We start from the raw sequence: 27,948 nt of genomic DNA, 5'->3' as shown, positions 1-27,948 counted from the left end.
TCATGCCTTTGCTGTTGTTGTTACTAATGAAGCCCTGAGAGCAATGAATACAATTAATATACCTATATATTAACAGATATGGGACCATCCACAACAAGGGAGGGGAACAAACCACCTACAGCAACATCCCCAAAGGATAGAGACTCTGCCGCCCTTGGCTGTAAAGAGCCAGTAGCTCTTTTACTGTGTGTGAGCCCGTGGGTGCTGCCATTATCAGAGCCACTTCTGCTGTGGTCCAATGTGTTCATCAGCAGAAGCAGCTCTCAATCATTAGCTCTCACACCCTTCCACTCTGCCCTTCCATGGTGTTCCCTGACCTGGGATGGAAAGTCTTGATAGATGTGATGCATCTACAGCTGAGCACTCACTGTGACTTAGACTCAAGACTTGGAGCTGTTCTGAGTTGCTACAGTATCTACTGCCCACTGCAAAAGAAGCCTCCTGACAGTAGTTGAGAGGAATACAACCCCACGGGCACAAACACAAATATCCAGAAGACAGACAGAGAGAACAGACAGCAAGACAACAAGTCTCTAGTCTCTCTCAGGCTTGCACACACACTCTTGGCTAACAGCAGGATTATACTTCACCATTAGATACGATAGTAAAGATGACACCCTCAGACAGCACACAGATCTGCCCACCTGGCAGAGCAGGAAAGCCTGGGTTTTCGCATGTCGTTAAATCTGTAGAACAAGGTTGTTGTAGAGCAGAGAGCAACCCCCCCCCCCTCAGCCCCCAGAGGTTCCTGAGTTATATTATAACGGCTGCACATGATTTCCCTTGGATTTTGACAGCAATAGAAATGATTTTTCAGGTTTACTTTTATTATTATTTTTTAATTATGTGTCTGTGTGTGAGTGCAGCAGCTGCCTGTGGAAGCCAGAGGAGGATGCTCATGTGAGCTGCATGATGTGAGTGGCTGCTGGGACTGAACCCATGCCACGCATAAAATAGCACATGTTTTTTTTTAACCCTGAGCTTTCTCTCCTGGGAGATAGGTCTCCCCTTGTTTGGTTTTGATTTTTATACAGGGCCTCACAGATCTCCACCCCATCCATTAGCTCCTGTGTCTCTTCACACCCGACCTTCCATGATGTTCCCTGAGCCTTGAGTGAGAAGTGCTGATGGACATTATTTATAGCCTAGGCTGATCCCAAAGTCACTCTGCAACCAAGGACAATATGAGTTTCTGATCTTTTTGTCCGCATCTCTTAAATATTGAGATTACAGGTGTGAGTCATCACCCACATTCTTGCCTCTGTTTTTTAAAGGCCATTTGCCCTGTGCATCCTCCTCAGAGCCAAACACCTGCTGACTGACTTCTTTTGGGGCAAAAACTGTACTGTAGAGAGAGAGATTTGTCTATGAAAAAAATGTTTCACATTTCAAATTATAGTTCAGATGGAATCTCCCCACTCAGGCTCATGTTCAGATAAACAACCATAACTAGTATCTGTAAGAAAAAAAGAAAAACAAAGATTGACTGGAGAAAGGAAAATGGCTTGGAGGTTAAGAACAGTTAGTGCTCTTGGAGAGGAAACGGGTTCCATTATCAGTACCCATATGGGGCAATATAACCAATGGCAACTCTGGTGCCGGGATATCTGCTGCCCTCTGCTGACCTTTCTGGGAACTTCATGCACGTGGTACACATATAGACATACAGGCAACCATTCATATACATAAAACAAAAATAAATATTTTTGTAAGGACATCAACATAGGGGGATCCTTGTTGGAAAGAAAAAAATTAGGTTGGATGGGTGCGGGGGATAGAAGATTAAAAACTCGGAAAATATATGAAATTGTCAAAGAATTTAAAGAGAGGGTGGAAACTGTATTGTACTGCAAAAGCCGAGCCGACTCGTGAGAATTCCTTATGTGTATTGAATGCAATTCTGCTCCTTTTGTAAAAGTCTCCGTGAAAAAAAAAAGGAGAGTTGAGTAAATGATGCCCCAATGGTATTGAAATATTCAGGTGGAAATCCCTTGCAAAGACAGTAGTCAAGGCCTTCGTTAACCCCCACCCCGGGATGAATCTCACAGGGTAAGTCCAGCCTGGCCTTAAACCCTCAATCTTTCTACCTCAGCCTTCTCAAATCTGAGATAAACCTCCCTCTGGCTTTCTCGTCCACACCACCCCACAGCCATCAGGACACAGGACAGGTATGCACAGAAGCAGAACATGAACATATGATGAGGCTTTGTGAGTAAACTGAGCCTAGACCAGCCGTCGGCCCAGTGCAGTCAGAGATGGTGGGAAGTCAGAGGTGACAGGAAGGTTCCTGTCAGAGATGGTGGGAACTTCACAAGACTCCACAGCATTCAGATTGAGTTACAAAGGCAGCTTTCAAAACCCATGCAGGCCTACCATGTCTGACAAAGTCTCTGAATGTGTGACGTCAGAATCACCAAATGTAGACAAGTTATGAGAGGAGCAAACACCTGAGAACGGGAGCACGGTCCTCAAGGCTCTGGAGGTGTGTCATACCTGCATTCAGGGTTTATGTCAATGAGAGACTCATGAGGAAATTTGAGAGAAGAGAGAACCAGGCCAAGGAATGTAGACTCTGTTTATCATGTGATGGTCATAATATGACATAAATATAATAATATTATGATAAAATGATAGTGGAATAGCACAGAAAACTGCAGGTGGCTTTCTGAAGTTTGGGAACATCTCAAAGGCCACACTTCCATCCCTCAGCTGAGGAATCTTTGGTGTGCAATGAGTTCTTCAGGGAAGAATTGCAGTGTAGGAGTGAGTCCGTCTGTTGAAAATTCTAGCTTAAAGATGAGCAGGTTTAGCTGCACTCAAGTGTATCTGTGTTCATTTTGGTGTGTACAGGGAGTGTGTATAATGCAACAGAGAGGAGCTGGAGAGTGAGAGTGAGAGATTGGTTGATTGGTTAATTGATGACTGATTGATTGGAGGGATGGAGGAACTGTGCTCTCATTAGCCTTTCTTCTTGGCATCTCATCTTCTCACCTTGGAAGATACAATGCCTCAGTTAAAATTTCAGCATATTTGAAAGCTAAATGCAAATCTCTCAGCCATTCAATTCAAATATAAACAAGACCTCAGCTTTAACTATACATTGTTGAACGGAAAAGAATGGCAACTGGACAAATCAGCTCCCTTCAGCAGGCAAACATACCATACATATTGTTAAAAGTTCAGACCTTTGTCAGGGTGAAGTGTGTCAGGAGCCAGGTGTGTTTGGTGACTTGGGAAACCTTAAAACAGGAAGCGCTGTTGTTGAGTCTTGAGGCGACAGGACGTGACCCAGTCTTGACAACCCATCTTGCCATGGTGATGGCCCCTCATTTCTCCTCCAACACCTCTGTGTTCTGTGGAAGAGAGAATGATGACACCTCTGTTTCATGTGCACGTTTGAGAGTGCACCAAAATCAGAGTCCCCTTCCCAGCAGGCAGTCGCCTTGTCTGCATGCAAGCTCTATACGTAAGGAGGGAGTTAGCTCTTGGTCTCTTCTCTCAGGTGTTCTATTCTATTGTAATGGCGTGCTGTTCGAATTAACCTCTCTGAGTAAGAATGTTACTACCTCCCTAATGTTCTGAAGTACACTTGTGACTAGGCAAATGACACCATCACAAAATCCATACCCTTATTTAAGGGCTCACATCATTGGCACTTCTGATAAAACAAACAAACAAACAAACAAACAAAAATCCAATTCTCTATTTCATGTGCATGTTTGAGAGTCTAACTTATCTATCATTTGGTGCCAATGTCTCTAGGACACCTTTAAATAAGTCTCCTTCCTCATTCTGTTTACTTATGGTATTTCACTACTGAACGTTCCTCTCTTGGGGTCGGAAGGAAATGGAGGGAGAGGAGGGGAAGCGGCAGAGTGGCAGAAGGGGTGGGATTTGATGTGATAAATAAGTGTATTCACGTATGGAGTTAGGGAGGTTGCTAGGTTGAAAAATTCTTACCCTGCAAGCGTAATGACTTGGGTTCAACTTCCAGGACCTGCACTGAAACACCTGGCACAGGAGAGTCTCTGGGACTCACGTTCAGCCAGTCTTGACAAAATGGTGAGGTCCAGTCTCAGTGAGAAACCCTGCATCAAAGGATAAGGTGGAAAAAAATGAAAAGGACACCCCAAGTCAAGCTTTGGCCTCCTTGTGTGCGCACACACCCGCACATGCACACACTGGAAAAAGACCAAGAATGTGATATATTGACTTACAGCCATTGGGATTTTGTTTTCCTATTTTAATTTTTCTTTCCTGGGATTTGATTGTTCTAAAGAGGATTTAATTAATTATCTTACCTATAATTTCCGCACATGTTCATTCTCAAAACTCCTCAATTTTTAATACATAAATAATATATGTAGTTTGAGAAAACAGCATGTTCATGATCACTCAGAGAAGCAACAGAAAGGCTGTCCCACCTGACAGCCCGGGGAGAGTGCAGCACAATTTTTGTACCTGATTCATGCTATCAGAAGCAGAAAGATAAAGGATGAAAGAGTAATGGGAGTGTTTAATGGTCTGTCTGATTTCTGTTAACATCCGTGGGAGTCACACGGATAAATCCTTGTGGAACATACTGTTCAGAAAATAATAGCTTGGAAAAGGTTTCTATGGAAATGTCCCCGTGTTTCTTTCACTAATTGCCCTAATTATTACAGTCTTACATACACAGGAATGTGGCTGAGAAGTATCACATTGGGATTCTGAGAAAGGTTAACAGGTCTAGGGACTGATGACAGCTATCACTGTTTTTAGGCATGAAGAATCCTTCACGTTCCTACACGTAAATGTCTATGTTCCCTGTGCCCCATTGGGATTTACAATGAAAAGGCTTTGTTGGACATGGAAGTAGCTGTGTATTTAACCCACTGCTTTTGTGGTATCTCTCAGTTGCTGCATTTTCTTGTGTTAGGCCATGGGAGTGCATGGGTGTGGTGATGGTTTTCCTGGTGTGTGTGTGTGTGTGTGTGTGTGTGTGTGTGTGTGTTATCTCTGTATGTGTGTGAATGTATATGCAGGACAACAAACCACACAGTTTCTGCTTTCTAATTACACAATAGAAAATGGAAAGCAGGAGTTTCTTGAAACAAAGGAAGGAGGAGCCGGGAGACAAGAAAAGAAAGGCAGAAAGGAAAAAAAAATAAATGTATTCTTCTGAGTGAGTTTTGAAAGCTTTGGGAAGATGTAACTGTTAAAGAATATGGTTTATTAACACCTTTAATGAAATAATTTAGGAGAAAATAAGCTATTCTGAGACTTGTCCAGTCTTGACTGGCTGTTTCTTTGCCCACATCTATTGCTTTCTTGATTATTACATTGCCAATGTCCTTGTCTCAGTTATTGCCTTCATTAGGCACATTCAGTTCCATGGGTCTTCAGGACACCTTTCTAAAATTCCTCATCCTCATTGCTTCCTCCTCACACCTACATCTGCATCCTCCTCACACCCACATCTGCATGCTCATCACACCCACATCTGGATCCTCCTCACACCCACATCTGCACCCTCCTCACACCCACATCTGGATCCTCCTCACACCCACATCTGCATGCTCCTCACACCCACATCTGCATGCTCCTCACACCCACATCTGCATCCTCCTCACACCCACGACTGCATTCTCAGTTTCATCTCCAGCTTTAAGGCTGAGCCAGCTCACGAGGGTTTCTCTTTCTCCTTTATATTAGACAAGATTTTCACTGGAACTTCCTTATGCTCTAGGTTATGTTTTCGTCTCCTTTCTATCTGTTCATTATACACATACATACATACATACATACATACATACATACAAACATACATGTATCTATGTATATGCATGGATGTATCTATCTATGTAAATATCTATCATCTATGTAATCTCTTATCTAGCTCTATATATTTTTCTATTATCTATTTTTCTATCTATTACCTATTTCTACTATCTGTCTATCATCTATTTGTCCATCTATTATCTGTATCTATTGTCTCTCTATCTATCCATCCACCCATCCATCTATTATCTTTCTATTGACTGACATGTGCCTTTAGATCTACATATTCTTCCTCCCCTTGAGAGCTTTATTCTGCCACGCCAGTTCTGAGTACCTGGCTATCCTTAGACTCAGCCTGAAGGGTGGCCCTTGTCTTTGTAACTTCACTTAAAGATCCACTGAGATGAAATATAAGGAGTGAGTTTTTATCTTTCTTCCCACACTAGCAGATACTGGAGTACTCAAAACCAGACTGTTAGATTCAGGGGAGGGGTATTTGACATCTCCACTGAATTCACTTTTGCTTGAAAATATTGGTTGCCTTCCTATTTTGAATATGAAATAGTATGCAATCATTACATGGAAAGGACCGCTTTGAATTAAGTTGTCCTGAAGGATGTTCTTCAAAATCCCTTTTGCATTCCCACTGTCTTCAGACGTGGCAGTTTAGTGCACACTTCAGGGACACAAATGTCATTTTAACAAAACCCACGAGAAAGGACCTACTTCACCCATCACATCCCAGCTGCTCCCTTCTCCATGATCAGAATGGCATGCAAGAGTACTAGCCCTTCCAGGTCAGAGGCAGCAGAGCTGCTCTTTCCACAGCAGCTGAGACAGGCATCAGTCATTGCCATCCATAGAGACGACAGAATTCCATGTATCACTGAGTTACGATGATTCTGAGAGAGACATCTTGTCTCATACACCCTCTTTAGCTGGAGAATCCCAGACTACACAGTTACCAGAAGCCTAATTGGATCAGACTACAATTCTGACACCCTTACCTACTGCTCAATGGGAGATATTGGTAATATGTAGTTTCCAAACTTAGACAATCCTTGAAGCCTCAACAGGCTTCCTCAGTGGCTTTATCCAGGGGCACCAGGAATGAATTTGATGCCCAAAGACTCCTCCCATCTCTCCGTAATGTCCTGATGACATATTGTCTCTGGCTCCCAATATATTTTCCTTAAACATCTTAGAGACCAATTAAAACTGGATTTTTAAAGTTCTTCAAAACATTCCTACCTCTTTACTTTGTTGTCATTGTTGTTGTTGTTGTTGTTATTTTCCCCCTCCCCCTCCTCCCCCTCCTTCCCCTCTTCCCCCTCTTCCTCCTCCTTCTCCGTTCTAGAACCTTGGCACATTTTATGAGCCATGGGTTTCTGCCCATTATAAAAACCTCAGCTTTGCTGTCCCAAGCCTAGACAGAGATGACCCAGAGAGCACACTCCAAGGCTCATTAGAAGTATGAGTTATAATCTATGTCATAACTGTTCTAGGAATTAAAAATAAAATACAGAAGGACAGGGGCAGAATAGAGCCCCAAACACCTTGCAGAGTACACAGTACTTCAGATAACCCCATGCTTTGAAGCACGGCAAGGATACCCACGCTAGGTCAACCTGGTTCCATGTGGTTTTGCCTTATTTTTCTTATCTAAAGCAATCAAATCCTAAAGGAATGCCATTAAACTGGTCTCCATAGGCCTGAGCAGCAGTGTGAGTTGACAAGACTTAGAGGTCTGAGGGTTTGAGTTTTCTCCAGGGAAGTGAGATGGAGACCCCATCTGAGATGAGCTACTTCTCCCTGCTCAAAAAGGCTCGGCGCTGTCTGTCCTGAGCCTGGGTGTGTGGAGAGGAGTCAAGAAGAAGGATGATGCAAAGACGAAAAGAAAACCACAAGAACCCCCATCTTTCTCCCTTAGAACTGGATAAGAACTGGGATAGAGGAAAGGTGACCCTGAGGATACTATCTATAGCCTTTTGATGGACAGAACATTCTATCAATTGTGAAGAGGAAAGGGCACTTTTAGTAAAAGACCGAAACCTTTAACACAGAAGAGGGTTTTTGTTGTTGTCTCTTCTTTCTCTGCCTTTGAGCCTGTGTGTGTGTGTGTATGTTTGTGTGTGTGTGTGTGTGTGTGTATGTGTGTGTGTGTGCTATAGACAGGGAACTGCTTGTAATAAGAGATCCTGCCACTTACTAATAATGCCAGTTCTTATTGATACAGCATATCTTTATTCAACATTTAATATTTTATATTCACTGACTCTTCCAACATCTCTAACTCAACTATTTAATAAGTAAATAAACCTGAATTTAACGATTCCACCAAGGTTTGTATAAAACAAAAACAAAAAACAAACAAAAAAAGTAATCCACAAATAAGCTTCTAGACTAGTGAGAATAAGTTTACTCGGTTGCAAGCACAAGAACCAAATATGAATGTCAGCAGTATGGTTTTACACTATTGGCTAATAAGAGGGTTTTGAATTCCACTTATAATGTTGGCACACTTTTATCAACAGTATTAACGATCGTTCTTCTGACTTGGGATCCAGGAGGGCCTGCATCAGCTGAGGACCACTCAAGAGATCTTCCCCAGACTCCACCATGATTGTGTTTTAGGGAGCTAAAGCACCATGTGGTGAGATGCCTCTCCAGGTGCCCTGTTTTCCTGTACCACAGCATACACTGTGGGGGTACGTGAGCTTGCAAATCTTTTGTTTGTGATTCTTCAGCTTCCAGTTAGAGCAAGTATTTCATAACACGCTGTCAGGAGTTGTTATATTTGGCTTGGCAGTCTCCCCTCAGACATGAAGGACTCTGTGGAAGTTTCAGGGTAATTTTCAACCTTTGTCAAAAACTATTGTCTTTTAGATTTTTCTCATTGTTAAGATGGAACAATATGGAGTGCTCACACCACATTTAATCTCTATGCATAGACAATTGGAAGGCAGTTTTCTGGGCTGCAGAAATGTATGCACACACACACATACATACATACACACACACACACACACACACACACACACACACACACGCATGCATGTACACATATACTGAAACCTCACAATTCCCTGCTGTTCAGGTTCAAGGACATTTACTTGGTTTAGCCACTGACTAAAAGACTCCTGCAACTCACTGATTCTATTTTTCCCCCTAAATCAAACAGTTCAGTTATACAATTGGCATTCTCTCCTCGACGCCTTTGGCTTTCATAGTGTTTAGGTAGGGAGATAGAATCTGGGCTAAATGAAGTTGTGCATGTGCAAGTCTAAATGTGATGGTCCAGATGAATTGCTTCTAAATGATGGGTAAAATCTGGTTTTACATTTATTTTCAGGCCCTGAAATTTGTATAAAGGATTGGGGGGGGGTGTTTTGTTTTTTGTTTTTGTTTTTGTTTTTGTTTTTTGACTCTGATGGGATACAATGGCATGTTTAGTGACTGCTGTAAAGTCACCTATTAATTTGTCAATATTCACAACACACTTATTAAGAATGCTTCTGAAGGATCTCTACAAGTCTTTCTCCCTCCATTAAAAATGAGAAGATGTAGCTCCAAGTATGTAGCCCTGTTGTAAGAATGCTTGCCTCATATGCATGAGATCTTGAATTCAAATCCATCATCTGGGTGGATACACAACTGTAGCCCAGGCACTCAAGAGCTAGAGGCAGGGCAGTCAGAAGTTTGAGGTCATCCTTGGCTATATAGAGTGTGAGGTCAGCTGGGGATAGAGAAGACCTGGTTTAAAATAATATTAATAATAATAATAACAACAATAAATAATAATGATATAAAATGTAGCAAGACAAACATAGAAACTGAACATTCTAAGAAGGTGAGCCGACTGAGTTCTAATTCTGGAAATATTACACAGCAAGTTCGTAGATGACCTGAGCGACCTGGAGCATTCGGCTTCCTGGAAGCACCGGGAAATCAATAACCCCACACCACTTGAGATCTAAAGTTCAACTTCTTTGCAGCATATCGATCCTTCGGTCTCTGATTGCTGCCTTCCTCAGAGCAATGATGAATATGCACACACAGTGGCTGGCTTCTCTCGTACCCCACTGCTGAGCCTGTCAGTCACAGAAGGGAGAGCCACAAGCCCACTCCTTCTCCTCCCTTCTGCGGAGTTGCTACCTGCTCAGCTGACACCACAGGAATCCAAGCAGGCTGAGGCCAATGCCCCCTCTGCAGGATTAGCTCCCCAGTACAAATAGAGATGAAAAAACATGTTAATGTCATTTATTTTCTAATATTTTTCTCTCACCATGCCCACCTTTCTTCTCATGTGGATTAATCCAGTGAAACTTATTTTCCTACCTTCAGATGCTCAGTCTGTGATGGCTCTGATGCGGTATCTTCCAAAGTATCTTAACTTGCTGGTGTGGGTCTCATTCACTGTAAACTGAAGAAAGATAGTTGGGGCAGAAAAATCAATGTTGTTTTGGCCACGTGTCCCTTCCAGTATAGCCAACAGACACTTGTACTTTGAATTAAAATGTCAATAATTTAAATTACCCAAATAGGAAGAGTGAGCCTGTGTCCCCATCCTGTTCAGTAACACTGCAGCGCTGTAGGAATCTCCTTCCATCTCAGTAATGAGATGGAATAGAGCAAGAAATCCTGTGCATGATTGTGTGTACTTACAGATTTCAGAAGCCTATGAAAAGATACTAAGCCAGGGTTTGTTAAGGGGATGGCGAGAATCAGACTAACAAGAGTCCAAGCCCCCTTCCTTTGCTCATTATTATTGGCTTGTGTGACAGTAACTGGGTATAAATTATGTAGTTCAGTAATACCAGCTCCCAGCATCAACATGAGCTATCCTCCTGCCTCAACTCCCAGCCCCGAGGGTTTGTGGCATTGTTCTAAAGACTGTCAACTTGAATTCTTTCCATTTGCTTCTCGGTTGACAGGCAGCATTCGTAAAGGGACAGCTGCCATGTGGCTGTTTCTGTTATATTTGTAGCAGGAGCCTGGCTTGGGTTTGGAGAGCCTCTGGGGAGGCTGAGCCTCTGAGGAATCACAACAGATGGCTTTATTGAGGAGCTAACAGGCGTGGGAGTAGATGCAGGAAGTGGAAAGACACACCAGCTGGGAGTTGTATGTCTGCTAGTCCTAAAGGAACTTGATGGGGACTTCATGATTGCCTGAGCTATATTATGTACATAGAAAAAAATGGAGATGAAGATGTTGTGAAATCAAATTATAATTGTGAAGACTTTAAAATGAAGGAGCCTGTCACTGCCCTGTGAATGGGAGACTCATCCTCTGGCAGCGCCTGTGAATGGGATACCAATTAGCCAAGGCATAGTTGGGCATGAAACCTGGTAGTAGGATGTTTATCTAGAAGGTGCAGTGCTCTGGGTTCAATCCACAGTGCCAGCAAATGAACAAATAAATTGGAGATCTGGGTGGATAGCTCTGTGGGTAAAGCGCATGCCATACAACTGTGCTGACCAGAGTTCAGATCCCCAGGAGCCACATTAAAAAGCTAGCTGTGGTAGAGCACATGTTCAATCCCAGATCTCCTCCACTGAGATGGGAGGTGAAGAAAAGAGAACAGCCAGAAGCCTGAGGGTCAGGGAGCCTGCGTCATACAAAAAAAAAAAAAAAAAAAAAAAAAAAACGAGGTGAAGATGAGCCTCAGAGGTTTTCCTCTAACTTTCACACCAAAGAAAACGTGAGATTATTGCTGGAATATACATGGCCCCACTGCTGGCTTACACACAGCCCCACTCCTTACCGCACCTCCTATCCCCAACAACGATTTAAAAGAAAAAATCTAGCTAAGAGAAAAACATTCTTTCATGATTCCTAAATAACTGATTTTTTTTAAAGTTAGGTATTTTCTTCATTTACATTTCCAATGCTATCCTAAAAGTCCCTCATGCCCCCCCCCCACTCCCCTACCCACTCACTCCCACTTCTTGGCCCTGGCGTTCCCCTGTACTGGAACACCAGGGCCAAATAACTGCTTTTGAAATCATATTGTGCCTGCTTTTAGACTGGTGTGTGGAAGGGTCATGCAGAGCACTAATAAATGGGGACTTGGGGAGTCACAAATTCCTCTAATTGCCAATGTCTAGCCAAAAATGATTCTGTTTGGGTGGGGCAGATGCATTCCTTCAATCTTAACAAAAGCTTCCTTTCTCTTTAAACACAATGGATTCTAAAACTCAACGTAGGTCAGTTCAGTTCCTATGATATGCATTCTTCAGCAATTAATATGGCATTAATATTTAAGAACCACTGGCCTGAAGCAAATCTTACTTTGAAAAGTATTCTGAGTTTTGTTTCCTTCCCAGTGTTCAAAGGGAACTCCCATCGGTGAGAATGCCATGGGAACTGGGCTGAGCATGAATATCCATCTATACTTTCAAAAGCATCTCTAGGTCACCAGAAATAGCATCTGATGCAGCCAGCAAAGGTTTGCTTCCCTGCTTGGTCTTTAAGAGTGTGTTCAGAGGTGTTTACGGGTAGGAACATAGGCAATCAAATGGAGGGAAGGTACTAAAATGTGAGATCTGTTAGCAGGCTTGGGTACTTATGATGCAAAGACACTCACAAGATATTAATGGATGCTTCCTTATACAGTATCACCACAACAGGAAGTCAGAGAACTTCCTGTAACATCTACCACAACAGGAAGTCAGAGATTCTGAGGCATCAGCTGGAGGAGGCTGGCAGCAAAGCTAGGTTACACTCTGTTGCTGTTTTTTTCTAATTCCAGTTTAAAGGGAAATGTTTTTATAGCTCCAAGTGAAAAATAATCTCAATAGATTGAAGAACCAACAAAGTTTTTTATTCTTAGATGATAAAAAGGGAACCTAGGAAGAAATGGATTTCTAGGGTGCGGAATCAAGAAAAATCAGCGCTACTGGGCCCTGAAGATGTTCCCCCAACACATAAAAAAATGATATCAGTCCTTTGTTTCTGAGAGTGTAGTTTTAAAATGAAAACATAACACCAACTTTGTACTGAATGTTTACTGAGCCCCAGATAGTGCCAGGCAGGAATCCAATTATGATCGCAGAGAGAGCCCTAGGGGTCATTCCACAGTGAAGCTATTTCCAGCACTGCTCTAAGCATCCTTTCAGATGGGCTATGATCCCATCAGTGTTCAAAGAATGAAGAGCATCTTCAAAATGGAGAGCAGTTAGCATTAAAGCTGAAACTTGGAATATCCATGGCTATGCACATGTGCTCCAACACAGACAAACAGATGCACATGTGGGCACATGCACACACACACACATGAGCGTGCACATGCGTGCACCCTTGTGGAATCTCTACCATTCTTCTGCCACTTTGCAGTTTTCTGCTGAGAAGTCGGTTGTCAATTCTTCCTGATGCTTTATTCCTTTTCTCTTGGTTTGCATCTGTCAAGATGTCAAACGCTAAAACGGGATCATCTTCCTTCTGACTCTTTGTTTCTATGGTGACTTAGGTTGGGAGAGCCATGGCAAAGCCTGTTAGAAGTGTGCCTGAGATGGATTCCGAGTGATAGCTTGAAAGTTTAGCTATGAGCAGAAGGCATGAGGGTCAGTATGAAATGCTGTAACATGCACTTAACTGGATCCTCTCTTGTGCCCTGGGACTTCCAGTGTGTCGCAAAAAGGCAGGTATCACTGAACCAAAGTCAGTGGGGGAAGCCTTGTTGGTTGATTATAGCTGAGATATAATTTCAAATATTCTATCTTGCCAAGGAACACAATTCAACCATTCCAAGAAACAAAGAGGTGGCATAGAAATGTACAAATTCAGCAAAGTGCTTTCGATGCTTATTAAATTAAATTGCAAGTAAGTAGCTCCCTCCTACTGAGATTAAAAAATGAGAAAGACAAAAGCACAAAAAGTACATCCTCTTAGATAGGTCAGGCTCAACAATTACTACACATAAATTATTTAGCCCATGTAATGGAATAGTTAAGCTAAGAACTAAGGCATTAGATTACCTGAGATCTAACCTCTGCTTCGTGCAACAGTGTGACCTTGAACAGATTAATCTCTTTGTGCCTCAGTGTACTCATGCATAAACGGGATGCTCCTAAGACCGCCATGTCAGCACTTAAACGCAATAATGCAGGAGAACTGCTCTGTTACAATTGTTGGCACACAGTGCTGGACGTGGAGAGAGCAATGTCTGGAGAACAATGAGGCTCCAAGTGCCCCGGTTGGTCTGAGGAGGAGTGATTTGGAAGACCTCCCATTCCAAGACCCTTTCTCCTACTTACCCAGAAACCAGAAGGCATAAAGCCCTGAGTTCTAGCCAGAACCCAGGCAAGTTAGCACATGTTTGTAATGCTGATGTCTGGGTTATCAGACTCCCTATGCAAGATTCCTAGCTAACTCAACTAGTTCCAGGCCAGTAAGGGTCCATCTCTAAAAATCAAAAGAAGAAAGTAGGTGGTTCCATAGAAACAACAGATGAGATAACTTCTGGCCTCTACCTACATATATATACATATACATACACATACACATACACATACACATACACATACACATACACATACACATACACATACACATACACATACACATACACATACACATATACATATACATCATATACATATACATGAACATCATATACATTCACACACACATATATATACACACACATATATGTATATATATACACACATATATATGTATATATATATATGCATGCATAATTTCACATACATGTATCTGAATGCATGTGTGTTCGCAATTGAACATGCATACATACATACACACAAAGATAATAGAAATTTAGCTTACTGTCATTTAATGTTTAGTCATACAATTAGAGTTACAACTTTATATTTTGAAGAGGAAGCTAGGCATTTTGGATTTTATTCACTTGACAAAATACAGCCACAGCTCTGCCCAGTTTCAGCCTGGAACTAAGCTGTGAGTTCCCACTAGCTGGGGCTGCAGTGGCTTCCAGGTGATGTTGAATGCTCTCAGAGGCTCCAGTCTCTTTATGGCTGGAAAGAAGAGCAGCTTGCCCATTGCAGAGGAAGCAACACTATCAGGAAATCAAACAATTGGGCACTAATTTGTTTCCTGCCCTGCCCTAGAAGTCACCGCCAGTGTCGAATCACCATGGAACATATACTCTTGCTGGAATTTGGAGGCTCCAGGCCACTGATGTGCCAATTGCTTTCACTCGGGGTTCTAGTCTGTAATTTATCATTGGAGTGTGCTGCCCTGCTCAAACGCGCCCTTTGTGGGCAGAGGCAAAGCTAATATACTTTCCAAGTGCGTTTGAATTGCTTCAATAAATCAGGGCTGCCAGTGTAAGCAGTTTTATCATTTGGCAGGACAATAAGTTATCTTCATGCTTTGGAGACACAGGCTCTCCAAGACTTTTATTTGTGTAAATTATAATGCATCATAACCCATTTCTTAAAATGAAATTAAGAAGCTCACAACGGGTGTGTTTTTAAGAGGCAAGGACATACACCAAAGATAGCGGGCGATCCAATGAAGGAAGAGAGCTCTTTATCCTGCTTGTTTTATAGCAGTATTTTATTTCCTTATCATTGGCACAGTGATGTGAACATTAAATGCTTGTAGCAGGGTTAAATTTCGTCTGGCTCTTTATTGCCTCAGTGTTTCTGTGAAAACAGCACAGCGGACAAATGAAGGGGGACTAAGTGTAAGATATTCTTCTTAGGGAATGGGGACGTAGCTCTGCTGATAAAATGCTTTCTGTGAGGGTCCGGGATCAGATCTCCAGCACCAACATAAGGAGCGAGCTGTGGCAGTGCACACCTGTAACCCAGACGCTGGGGAGGTGGCAACAAGTGGATCCTTTGTGCTCAGTGGCCAACTGGCTTAGCTGAGTGTCTGAGCTCTGGGTGCAGTGAGAGATCCTGTCTCAAAAAACACAGTGGTGAGTGATTGAGGAAGACACTTGTCATGGACTGCTGGTGGTCACATGTGTGTGCTTGTAACTGCATGAGTGTCCTGTGTAAACACACACAAGCATACATACAACACATGCCACACACCACACACACACCACACAAACACAATACACACATATACCACACACACACACTACACACAAACACACACACACACCACACAAACACACCACACACACACCACACACACACACACACAAACCACACAAACACACCACACACACATACACCACACACACACACACAAACACACCACACACACACACATACCACACAAACACACTACACACATACACCACACACACCACACACACAAACACACCACACACACACACACACACACACACACCACACAAACATACTACACACATACACCACACACACACACACCACAAACACACCACACACATGTACCATACTCACATATACCACACACACAAACATAACACTTGTATATGCCATGTTGGATGCTTGAAAAACTTGTGGTTTGACACAAATTTATGCCTTGTCAGTTCTGTTAGACGACTTTTGCAATCAATGAGGTTATGGAATCAAATGATTTCCCCTAGTGTTCTCTGGAACCAGGTCTGAATCTCTTAGTCCTTCTCCAGCCACTGAGCTTAGATTCGGAGTGTGTCTGATTTGAATATTTGAGATCCCTGATTGGGAAGATAAATGTGTTACATAACAGCACAGTGTCTGAGGTTCCCAATAAGGAAAATGCAATCTACTTTTGATATTGTTTGGGGACTCTATTCAGGATGATGGACAATAAAGTCTGTTCTTTTTATTGGATTGACGGAAAAGCTGCTTGATATCTATAAACTAATCTGCCATCACTTTGTACGTGATAAGAAAGTACTTTTGCCTGTAATTGCACCAATAGCTCACTCTGAGAAAATGATGTTGACAAAGAGGCCAGGTTTTAGAGCAACTGGCAGCAGTTCTGTTCAGAAACCAAGCTTGTTTGGTTGGTCTGGTTTTTGTTATTGTTTTTGTTCTGTTCATTCTATACCACAGGAGATTCAATTCTGTGTTAGAAAGAGGTGTGACTGGTGTGCATTAGCTCCTGAGTTCAATCTCCAGTACTTCAGAGGGAGAGACAGAATCAGAGACAAAGACAGACAGACAGACACACACACAGACGGAGACAGAGAGAGACAGAGACAGAGATGGATACAGAGAGAGAGACAGAGAAAAGAGACAGAAACAGAGGCAGAGAGACAAGAGGCAGAGACAGGGAGACATAAAGAGGTGGAGACTGAGATACAGAAACAGAGAGAGAAAAAGAAATAAAACAGTATTTTCAGGCATTTTATGTTTGAATTAGTTTGAAATCTCTCTCCATTTATCAACAAGATGGACTCATGTGGCCTGACATAAAATTTCAGGTTGTGGCTCATCTTAATTTGAGGTGGCCGTTTATTTTTATGTCAAAACACTCAGCGACCATTATGAAGAACTTCAGTGCCTCACAAGCCTTCCCATGCCTCATCCCAGGGTCTCTCAAGCATTTCCCTAGAGTCAGACAGGGTGCTGCCCTGGCCTCTGAGCAGTTAACCATAAATGCCAGCACCACTGTGGTAATCAGGCTCATCCATGACTTTTCTCTTCCCATTTCTTCTGCTCCCTCGGATGCTTCCTGACTCTCTCAGCTGCCCCAGTCTGAGGCCTAAGTCAGACGAAGCTCAGGCTACTGAAGACTGCAGGGTTTCTGATATGTGTGTGTGTGTGTGTGTGTGTGTGTGTGTGTGTGTGTGTGTGTAGGTGTAGCTGCAGATTCTACGGGTTCTGAACATGCAGAACTACTTACTGCCTTTGTTGTGTCTTCTCATTTCCCCAAACCCTCGCCTTATGTTTCCCTCTGTCCATGCGCATGGGTAGAAGGGCTGGTTTCCTCTTTACTAGAAGTTACTCAATACACAAAATCTACCTCAAACAGTAAATAGAAGTATTGCTCTTTTCAAATCTGTTTATTTTACACACATGGCACTACCTAATGTTAAGATACAATTAGTCCATATCTCTTTCTAAAAACCAATTATTATATATCTCTACTGGGGGTGGGCTGGAAAGAGGGAACTGATATTTGGTTTATGGTAATGTCATTGATTTTAATAGAAATTTATCTTTGCAAGAAAGAGGAGAGTAATTTCCCACCTCCACCTTTGGAGGATTCACTCCAATATGCCTCTAGATAGTTGAAACTGCAGGCATTCTGCACCCCATGGAATTAGTATCCATGAAGTCCCTGCCTCTGACTCACACCCATGATAGAGCTTAATGTGTAAATAGCCACAACTAAAGCATATCACCTCAGCCAGAAACATAGCGTTGGCTTCACCAGCAGGCAAAGCCTCTCCTGCTGTTTTTTTTTTAGTGTGAGTTATTTAAAGCCTCTTTCTGAGTCTGTACAGCATGGCTTCTTTGCTCTAAAGGGATTGCTGTCACACATTTTGGAGATCTCTGGCTGAAGTTGTCTGTAGGCCGAATGCTTTCTCAGATATGTGGTTGTCACAAGGAACATGTCTTCAGTTCATGTCTACCCACAGATAAGATGGCTTTCTCCTCTTTTCTCTGTATGCACCCTGAGGGGTTTACCTTATGCAGTATAACCACCAAAGACGTCCTTTTCTTTCCCAAACAATAATATAATACAGGAGTCCTTTTACCACATATATTGGCAACATCGGCACAATGACTGCCTTTCTTTCCTTAATAGGTCTAGATCTTTGCTCATCCCATTTGAAAGAAACACTTTATGGCTTCCGTTTGGCATGCCCAAATCTTTTTTTTTTTCCATTTTTTATTAGGTATTTAGCTCATTTACATTTCCAATGCTATACCAAAAGTCCCCCATACCCACCCACCCCAACTCCCCTACCCACCCACTCCCCCTTTTTGGCCCTGGCGTTCCCCTGTACTGGGGCATATACAGTTTGCGTGTCCAATGGGCCTCTCTTTCCAGTGATGGCCGACTAGGCCATCTTTTGATATATATGCAGCTAGAGTCAAGAGCTCCGGGGTACTGGTTAGTTCATAATGTTGTTCCACCTATAGGGTTGCAGATCCCTTTAGCTCCTTGGGTATTTTCTCTAGCTCCTCCATTGGGAGCCCTGTGATCCATCCATTAGCTGAGGCATGCCCAAATCTTAGGCCTTGTATTTGTTGCCCTTTGGCTCTGGTCTTAGTAAAATGCAGGTAGGTCACTTACTGTCATAGATAATCTTTGTTGTCAGCTTGACATACTAGGGAAAGGGAACCTCCATTTAGAAATTGTGTCCATCAGATTGGCCTAAGGCCATTTCTTGATTGCAAAGGCTAAGGCGATCTTGATTGCTAAATTCATTTTGAAAGGCCCAGCCCACTGTAGGTGGTGCCATCCCCTAAGCAAGGACTCCTGGGCAGAAGGGTAGGTAAACATGGGTCTTGAGACAAGCCAATAAGCAGCATTCCTCCATGGTTTCTGCTTCAAGCTACTGCTTGAGTACCTGCCCTACCTTCTTAGATGATGAACTGTGTGTAACCTATGGGCTGAAGTCAACTCTTTCCTCCCCATGTTGGCTTTGGTCAGCGTTTTATGACAGCAACAGAAAGTGAATAGAGCATCTGGTCACAGATCATGAACCCCTACATCACTAGATCTCTTAGCAGGAACTCAGCTAAGGGACTGACAGACATACTGGACACTGGAGACAGGACACAGACACAGAAATATTAGTCTGTGTCTCGCCACTCACAATAGGAGACAATTTAAATTGTATGAATTATGTATTTCTGGGATTCTTCTATCTATACTTTAATTAGCTGTGGATAACTAAAACTATGAAAAATACTAAATGGGAGCCTGTGGACAAAGGCTGACAACTATATATTGAAAAATAGTAAGGTTATTTCATAGAGGAAGTAATTAGTAAGACCATCCAAAATTTGCTTTAGGGGCTGAAGGTGTAGATTAGCAGTAGACTGCTAATGTACTGTGCACACACACAGCCCAGGGTTCTATCCCTAACATTTCTAGAGGTGACTTTTTTATGAATAATTGTATTTTGGCATAGTGAGTTCTATATTTTGTAAGTGTTTAATTGGGCATGATTTATTCTAAATTGTCTTTTCACAAGAAAGGCCACCTGCATGGCTTCTAAATGATGACCGTATTAGAGTATTACTACAACAAAGCCTGTATCATTAAACACAATTTATTGTCCAATTGCCAGCATGCTCCTAAATTCATCTTAAAAAGAGTATTTATTAAAGAGTTGGTAATATCACATTCTATAAGTAAATTCCCACGGGCTAAAATAACAGAATTTGTCTCTTGCATATCAATCTCTTCTAAGCCAAAGTGGAAGAGAAAGGGAAATGATTGCTGGGGCCAGAAAACACCCCTTTAGCCCAAAGGAGAAAGTAATAGACTTAGACAGTATACTTCACTGAGCAACAGACAAATCATGACCAGCAGAACCATGTACAGCATTAAAAAAATGAACCACTGGAATCTCCAATTGGGTTGAGTCCTGGATTGGTTAGGGTGAGCTATAGATGTAATTCCTCATCCTGGAATACCTGGCATACAAACGAAAGCAGCTCTGGTTGTCATATTGCAGCTAGTTTGCTTGGCCTTGCCATTCTGCTCTTCTGGCCTTTTCGGTACAGTGGATCAACATCTTTTTGTTTGAGGGTGCTGCATGGATCAGCCTTGTACTGGAGATCTGTTCCCTTTCTGATCTTTAAGTCACAGCCTTTTCTCTACAGTGATCACTAATCTTGAAGAACATCCTTCTGGGACACACACACTCCCTCTTTCCTTCTTTCTCATTTTCTCATCTCTGTGTGTGAGACCATGCACTCATGCATACTGCACAGCCATTCTTCAGGGAGGAATGACTAACAAAGATAATGTCCAGAGCCCAATGAATGAGGAATAACACTTCTCATGAGAACGGCTTTCTGCTCTAGGAGACCATGGAAGTGACCAACATCTTGCCCTCCTATTCACTAAGAAATCCTTCCCACAGAACATCCAAGTGACTGGTCTATATGGAGTTCTATCAACTAAGGATACAAGTCTGGGGAAGAGAAGGATGGTTTAGCTTATAAAACCTGATGACCTCAGTTTGATCCCTAGGAAACCTACATAGTACAAGGAGAAAAGTAGAGAATCAATACCTCTACATGTATATTACACACACTCACACACTCACACACTCACACACACATACACACATACACACACACACACAGACTGAATAAATAAATAAATGAGTGAATAAGTAAATCACATAAATAAATAAGTGTAAATAAATAAAAAAATTAAAAGTTTTTAAATGCACAACAATATCCTACTCCTGCTTGGAAAATTGAAATCCCTGTGATGAGCAATAGCTGCCTCATCTCTAACCTGGGCAGTGACCCACCTCAGTGTCCTTCTATCAAGGCATCTATTCCAAATCTCTAATGACTTTGAAGTTCCAAAATTCAAAAAATTTTCATAGCCAAGGTAGAATATTGAATTCCTGGTAGCATGCTCTTTTGTTTTCACTCCATCCAAGAACCAACTCCTTTAAATTCCCAATTTTGTACCATCTTTTGTTGGTGAGGTACTCTGTGGCTGGCTGCATGCCCTCAGTCATTAACCTAAGTGACAGCTGTCAGACTGTAGTTTTGATCTTGGTAGTCATGGGCTGGTGGTGCTGAGACTATCTGTGTGTATAATTGCAGGCTCCTGGTTGTACTTTCAGGCCAAATTTCTTTGCTACCAGCCAGGAGAAAGAGCACACCCTGTAGCTAGAACCTCGTCAGGGAACAGAAAGGCAGTTTGACAGAGAGGCAAAATGTAAGCGTATATGGTAGTTTAACTCAAAAACGTTAAACATTGGTTTCTAAGGACAAAAGTCAAAAGCATGCAGGTCTTTTGAGAATGCTTGGAAGTGTGACCCCCATGGAAGAGGTTTTGCAGTCTAGGTCGAGGTGACTCATGCCTCAGGGTTCCCATGCCTCTGTTAACAGAACTCAGTGGATCCAGGCAGATCTGAAAGAGACTACAAAGCCTTTTGATTAGGTAGCAGGCTACAAACCACTCATCTGAAAAGGTGTTGCTTAGTTTCTGCTGGGACTCAAGATACATTTGTTTCATGCTTTGCTTCCTAGCATAACCCAAACTGGGCGTTTACACATTCTTTTGAGGTCCCAGGAAAGACTAGAATCTACCTCTAGGTAGAGGCGAACCAGTGTCACCCCTAAGAGTTAATCCAGTTAGGTGAGTCGATCACCCAATTGGCTACCCCTCAGGAAAAGGGCTTGCATTAAGCTATGCCAAAGAGATGGGAGGAATAATTATCCCTTTAATGAAATGCATCCCTTTCCCTTCCCAGAATCTCCACTGTCAGTGCAGTTGCTGCAGAACCACCATGATGTTCTGTTGGGTGTGTTCTGAGTCCTAATAAAAAAAGATACAACTTTTTACTTCTCTCTCTCTCTCTCTCTTTTTTTTTTTTTTATCGTGGATGCCGGCTAGTGTCTAAGGTATCTGAGGCAGCTTCACCTTCTCTAAAGCTCCTGCCCCCTTCCGTGTGGCTGCTTGTCCCAAAGAGGGACACCTCAATGTCAACTTAACTCAAAAGGCATAGTTCTTTGTCTCCTCCCTATCTTTCTCCTCTGGGGAGTGTTGAGATGTACAGCTTGCCTGCCCAGGGTTTTCTTTTAAATTGATGAAATTGTCTTTGAGCTTCCTATTGACTCAAACTCATGGATTGTCTTATTAACAAGACTCAGAACTCCAGAAAGATCCTTGGTTTCCTCAGTAGCATGTGGTGACTCTACTGGGACTCCCCCAAATATCTAGTAACATCACAGGACTCTGAATCATCCTAGAAGATGGGAAACTGAGGCAGGAGTGTGTCAGCACTTCCTAGCCTGGCCTTCATGCCCTTTTCTTGATGCAGAGGCATGCTGGTGTCCTTTGCTTCCTCTGCGTGGTTCAGCCTGGTTTCACTCAGTAGAAAGAAGTTACCTGAGGTCAGGAGGGAGCTCTGCTTCATTTGTGAACACTGCTGTACAAGGCAAACTGTTTATACACGCGTGCTCCATGCAGGTGTTGCTCTTCTTGGCAGGTATGGGGTAAGGAACGGGAAAAGACTAAGAAGCCACTTCTGAAGGGAAATAGATTTTAAAAAAAACAACAGAGGGAACATAACGTCTAAAAATGATTAGATAGCCAAATATTAGCAAAACATTCTGAATGTCCCCCAGGCTATTTTTTAATCTGCTGAGTGAAACTGATATAGATGAAGTTTAATAGACTCCAAGAAAATCCAGTTTACATCAGGAAAAATAGTCTTAAAATGACTTAGTATCAAATTTTGTTCAAGCTTGATGTTATCACTGCTAGTAACAAATGTATCTGTTATTTAAAGCCATTATTAAAGTTCTCATTTTGGCTATAGCTGGTATCCACTCCTATTCACAAATGGAATCTTTGATGAGTTTGAAGTATCGAATGTCAGCACAGGATATTCTCAGATGTAAGCAAAAGAAAAGATACTTGAGTGGAAAATGACTTCCAAGAGTCTGAGAAGTTTATTTCAATTTGTTAGCCCTTAATTGCTGTAATAAAGCTATCATACCTGAACTATATGAAGTTTACATCTAAACCTTATGAACTTTATGTGATCATAAATAATCTCAAAGTGACCCACAGTGTAAACACTTAGATGTATATCCCGGTGAAGACACGGGCCAGAAGACCTGCAGGAGACATACCCCCAAGTCAGGCTTCAACCTGGCACTCAGGTGGCCAGGCGTATAGTGAATGGCCAGCTTGCTGGTGTCCATTTCAGCAGCAGGTCTGTTTCTTCATTCCTAAGGGATTCATCACCCTCCTGCCATATCTTTTATAAAAAACACCCTAACCTATAACCACAGCACTCAGAGTGAGGCAGAATTGCCAGGATGTCAGGTGTGGCTACAGAGCCCCTGTCTCAAGTTCAAAATTATCCAAAGCCAGGATGTCTGTATTCTGTCCAATGTACCTGCTCTCCAGGAAATGATCCCCTCTTGTTATCCCGATTACTGTGGGCAAGTCTTCTGTATACCAGTCCCAGACATGCATGCTAATTAAGGATTTTTGGGTACCTGGAAACAACAGCTGGAGCTTTTCCTGGGCTCCTGGATTGATAATACCCTCAGGGTGCAGAGCACATGCCAGGACCTTGTTAGTCTGACCTTCCAGTAGTTGATTCCTGGGACAGAATTTGACATCAATTTGTTTGTGATTCCTGTTGCCTACAGGAATCTGTCCTTCATAAATGCTTGAGGTTTTACTGAAGCTAGCTCAGGAAGGATTCTGACTTTGTTGGCATGTCTCCACCATAATGTATCATGTATCATGGAGGCAGAGGCAGGGTTGACAGTTTGAGTGTAGTCTGGACTTCAAGGAGAGACACCGTCTCACCAAACCAAACAATGGGCAAACTTCTCAAGGATAGTATCTATCAGTAAGAATGGAGCCTGGCCAGTGAACGCTAGTCATGGTATATTCTTACCTGCAAGCAAACTCTTAATTTCAAAGCATGGGGGTTAAACTAGCAAATATGAAGAGATAGCTCAGGGTTAGAAGACTTTCTGCTCTTGCAGAGAACCCAGGTTTGGTTCTCAGCACCCACATGACTCTCATGACCATTTGTAACTCCAGTTCCAGGTTATCAAGTGTCTTCCTTTAGAATCTGTAAGCTGGACATGTGAGCTATGTCCATACATACATTCAAAGGGACACTCAAGCTCATTAAAAAATCATTAAAACATCCTAAGCAACTGAAGGATTTTCTGTATGCAGATTAGAAAGGGTAACACCCTAGCTGACTCTCACCAGATCCTCTCAGATTGGTGTCATCAATTGTATGCAGTATAGCGAATGGAAATAGAGGTTTGGCCTAGTATGGGAAGTAATTGCCTCAGGTATGCAAATAATCCTGAAGGCTAGGCCCTAAACATATTACCTCTCATAAGGACAATTTGTGCCTTCAAAGGGCAAGCAAGCAAAACAAAACAAAACAAAACAAAACAAACCCAAAGACAGTAATTATGCTTGTGTTTCCCCTTCCCCCACAAGCTTTGTCCAGTGGATGAGAGCGTGTGCCGGCCATGACATCATTAGACACACCATGGTGGCTCTGGAGTATGAAGTAGCTGCTCTCACAGACAGAGAGGACGCTGTTGCTGTCCTCATTTATCTTTAAGCTCCTCTACTGTATCCTTCATCATGATCTTGTTAATAATGCCAGGCCACCGAGGACTTGCAGTTGATGAAATTTTATCTTACCAGCTTTCCAGTGGGCCTCACCTGCAGAAATTCCAGCCTTCCTTAATTAAAATTTGATTCTCAAAGGAATCCACTATATGTGTATTATAATACAAGGAATGATCATGCTGGGTCTGTGGCTACATCTGTTTAGATGTGGACACAGGTAGCTTTGGGTTATCTCCTGTCATTACCAAGACAGTATCCAAGGAGAGGTTCCTCTGTGTGTGTGTGTGTGTGTGTGTGTGTGTGTGTGTGTGTGTGTGTGTGGTGCCCACATGGAAGTATTTGTGTGCACATTGTTAGTTAGGCTAGTACAGGATATCCTCTGTCACTCTCCAGGTTGTTCTCTGGAGGCAGGCTCTCTCACCAGGCTGGAAGTCCAACTTTTCAGCTAGCCTAACAGGCCAAGGCATTCCCAGGATGGCCTGGCTCTCCTGTCCTATAATGGGGGTGACAGGCACATGCAACCATGCCTGGCTTTAAATGGGTGCCTAGGATCTGAACTCAGGTCCTCATGCTTGCATGAACCATCTCCCTGGTGAACCATCTCCCTACTGCCCAAGATTCTGATGGCCCCATTAAAATACATGTAGCCCAGGATGGCTTCAAGCTCACTGTGCACCTGAGGCAAGCTTTGAGATCCTGGTCTTCCAGCTTCCAGGATTACAGGCGTAAGGCAGTGCCTGCAGCCTGTCTGTACTGGAGGTCAGATTGATGGCAATGCGTAAAAGCCTAACTGCTCAATTCCATATTCTTTGTAAATGAAACTACAGCTAAGACGGAAGCCATTCCTAAAGCGGTGCTTATAGACTTAATAACAGATTCACTGACTTCGTGGAGCAGTGATGTCTCTACACAAAAATAAATAAATAAAAACAAAACACAACTGGGAATGTTAACTAGATGTGAGAAAAATATTGAGCCATGTATTTTGTATTTTGGGTCTTTCTTCTCAGGCAAACTTCCGGTGTACATTTAATCCACAAAGGACTCTCTGAAAAATATCTCACTTTGTTTATTATCTCTCCTGAATCTCATAGATGCCTGAACTTGTCTGGGTAACAGTGAGTGGCTCTTTATGGTTGTGAATGTATTCCATGCTCTCTCTTGCTCAGCTCTCCTTCCCTCCCTGTCCTCCTCCTTTCCTCCTTCCCCCATTTCCCCTCTCTCTCCTCTCTCCTCTCCTCCTCCTCCTCCTCCATCTCTTCTTCTTCTTCTTCTTCTTCTTCTTCTTCTTCTTCTTCTTCTTCTTCTTCTTCTTCTTCTTCTTTTCTTCTTCTTCTTCTTTTCTTCTTCTTCTTCTTCTTCTTCTTCTTCTTCTTCTTCTTCTTCTTCTTTTCTTCTTCTTCTTCTTTTCTTCTTCTTCTTCTTCTTCTTCTTCTTCTTCTTCTTCTTCTTCTTCTTCTTCTTCTTCTTCTTCTTTTCTTCTTCTTCTTCTTTTCTTCTTCTTCTTCTTCTTCTTCTTCTTCTTCTTTTCTTCTTCTTCTTCTTTTCTTCTTCTTCTTCTTCTTCTTCTTCTTCTTCTTCTTCTTCTTCTTCTTTTCTCCTTCTCCTTCTCCTTCTCCTTCTCCTTCTCCTTCTCCTTCTCTTTCTCCTTCTCCTCCTCCTCCTCCTCCTCCTCCTCCTCCTCCTCCTCCTCTTCTTCTTCTTCTTCTTCTTCTTCTTCTTCTTCTTCTTCTCTCTCTCTCTCTCTCTCTCTCTCTCTCTCTCTCTCTCCCTCCCTTCCTCCCTCCCTCCCTCTTTCTCTCTCCCCATTTTAAAACTAAGACTCTTGCAGGGGGCTTGACTTAGATGTGGGAGTCTCCGTTTGAATTGTTCCACTAACCTGCACAACTGTTGCATTTGGAACTCACAGCATCAGTGGTTATCAGTGTAAAACCTGCCCAAGGCAGAGCCCATCAAGTCAATAATCCATCATGAGCAAATTGTTCTTAAGTCCCCACCCTCCCTCAGGAGCAGTTAAAGTTATAAATAAAGAGTTATAAGTAACTCATTTTATTATAAATGTATTTAAGATTATAAATTATAACCTTAAATAAATAAGTGCCCCTCTTGCTAACGCAGGCAGCCTTGTCTGCAAAGAGCACAACAAAAATAGACAGGAGAGCAGGAGAAGGACTTGGGCGGAGGGATTCGGTGGGAGAGGGATGGTGGTGAGACAGGTAAAGGCTTTGATTAAAAAGTATTGTATACATACATATGTATGAAACAGTGGAAGAATAAACGAGGGGTCGGGGAGATGGTCCGGTGATAAAGAACATGTACTGCTCTTGCAGAGGGCCCAAGTTTTATTCTCAGGTGGCCTTATAGTGCTCTCTCTCTCTCTCTCTCCCCTCCCTCCCTCACCTTCCCATCCCCTCTCCCTCTCCCCTCTCTCTCCCTCTCTTTATATAGAGATAGATAATTTAAAATCTTTTAAAAATAACATTTAAAAAAACTATGCTACATCTCAAAGATGCAAAATGTGGACTGCTCATGTTTCCTTCTAGATTGGGTGTTCTGATTTCCAAATTTGACACCCAAAATTTGTGTCATTCTTAAAGGCAGGGAAATGTCACATAAGATGCTTTGGCAGGAGCCTGAGTGTAACTGATCAGAAGGGCAGGACTTCCCAAGCTCAGCACCACTCAGTCTATGCCCTAAGCATCCAGGGTCCAGGCTCTGCCCTTTCTCACTAGGACCTATTGTTTAGTTACACTGCTCTCCTCTTTTGAGGATTAGTGAGAAAAGCAAGCAGTGATCACCGAAACTGTGCTTGAGGTGGCCGGGATTTCTGCTCAATTTAAAGGAGATTAATGCAATAAATCAGTATAACCACTTTATACAGCCGAGAACAGTGCTTTTGAAGATGATGTGCTCTTAGTGAGTAGCCCAGAAACGGAAATCAGTCAACACTCTGTGACTCAGCCATGTTACCTGGTTGGCTCTGTTTGCCACTTAATCAAC

The 27,948-nt window shown here is 42.5% G+C and overlaps 1 protein-coding gene and 1 long non-coding RNA gene across 68 annotated transcripts in view; one reads left to right on the top strand and one right to left on the bottom strand.

Annotated features, from left to right (window-relative positions):
• The window catches only part of Arpp21 (cyclic AMP-regulated phosphoprotein, 21), a 171,198-nt gene that overhangs the window by 122,856 nt on the left and 20,394 nt on the right, over positions 1-27,948 (top strand). The gene's annotated exons all lie outside the window — the stretch shown is intronic.
• On the bottom strand, positions 155-26,160 carry Gm51694. Its single transcript, XR_003948255.1, has 3 exons — positions 3,961-26,160; positions 3,186-3,353; positions 155-2,991 (listed from the first exon to the last, which is right to left on the bottom strand). It is a non-coding gene; the product is annotated as a predicted gene, 51694 (long non-coding RNA).

The sequence above is a fragment of the Mus musculus genome, chromosome 9 (assembly GCF_000001635.26).
Source record: "Mus musculus strain C57BL/6J chromosome 9, GRCm38.p6 C57BL/6J".
NCBI lineage: Eukaryota > Metazoa > Chordata > Mammalia > Rodentia > Muridae > Mus > Mus musculus.
The sequence above is the reverse complement of the archived record's forward strand: the minus strand, read 5'-3'. Positions and strand labels throughout refer to the sequence as shown.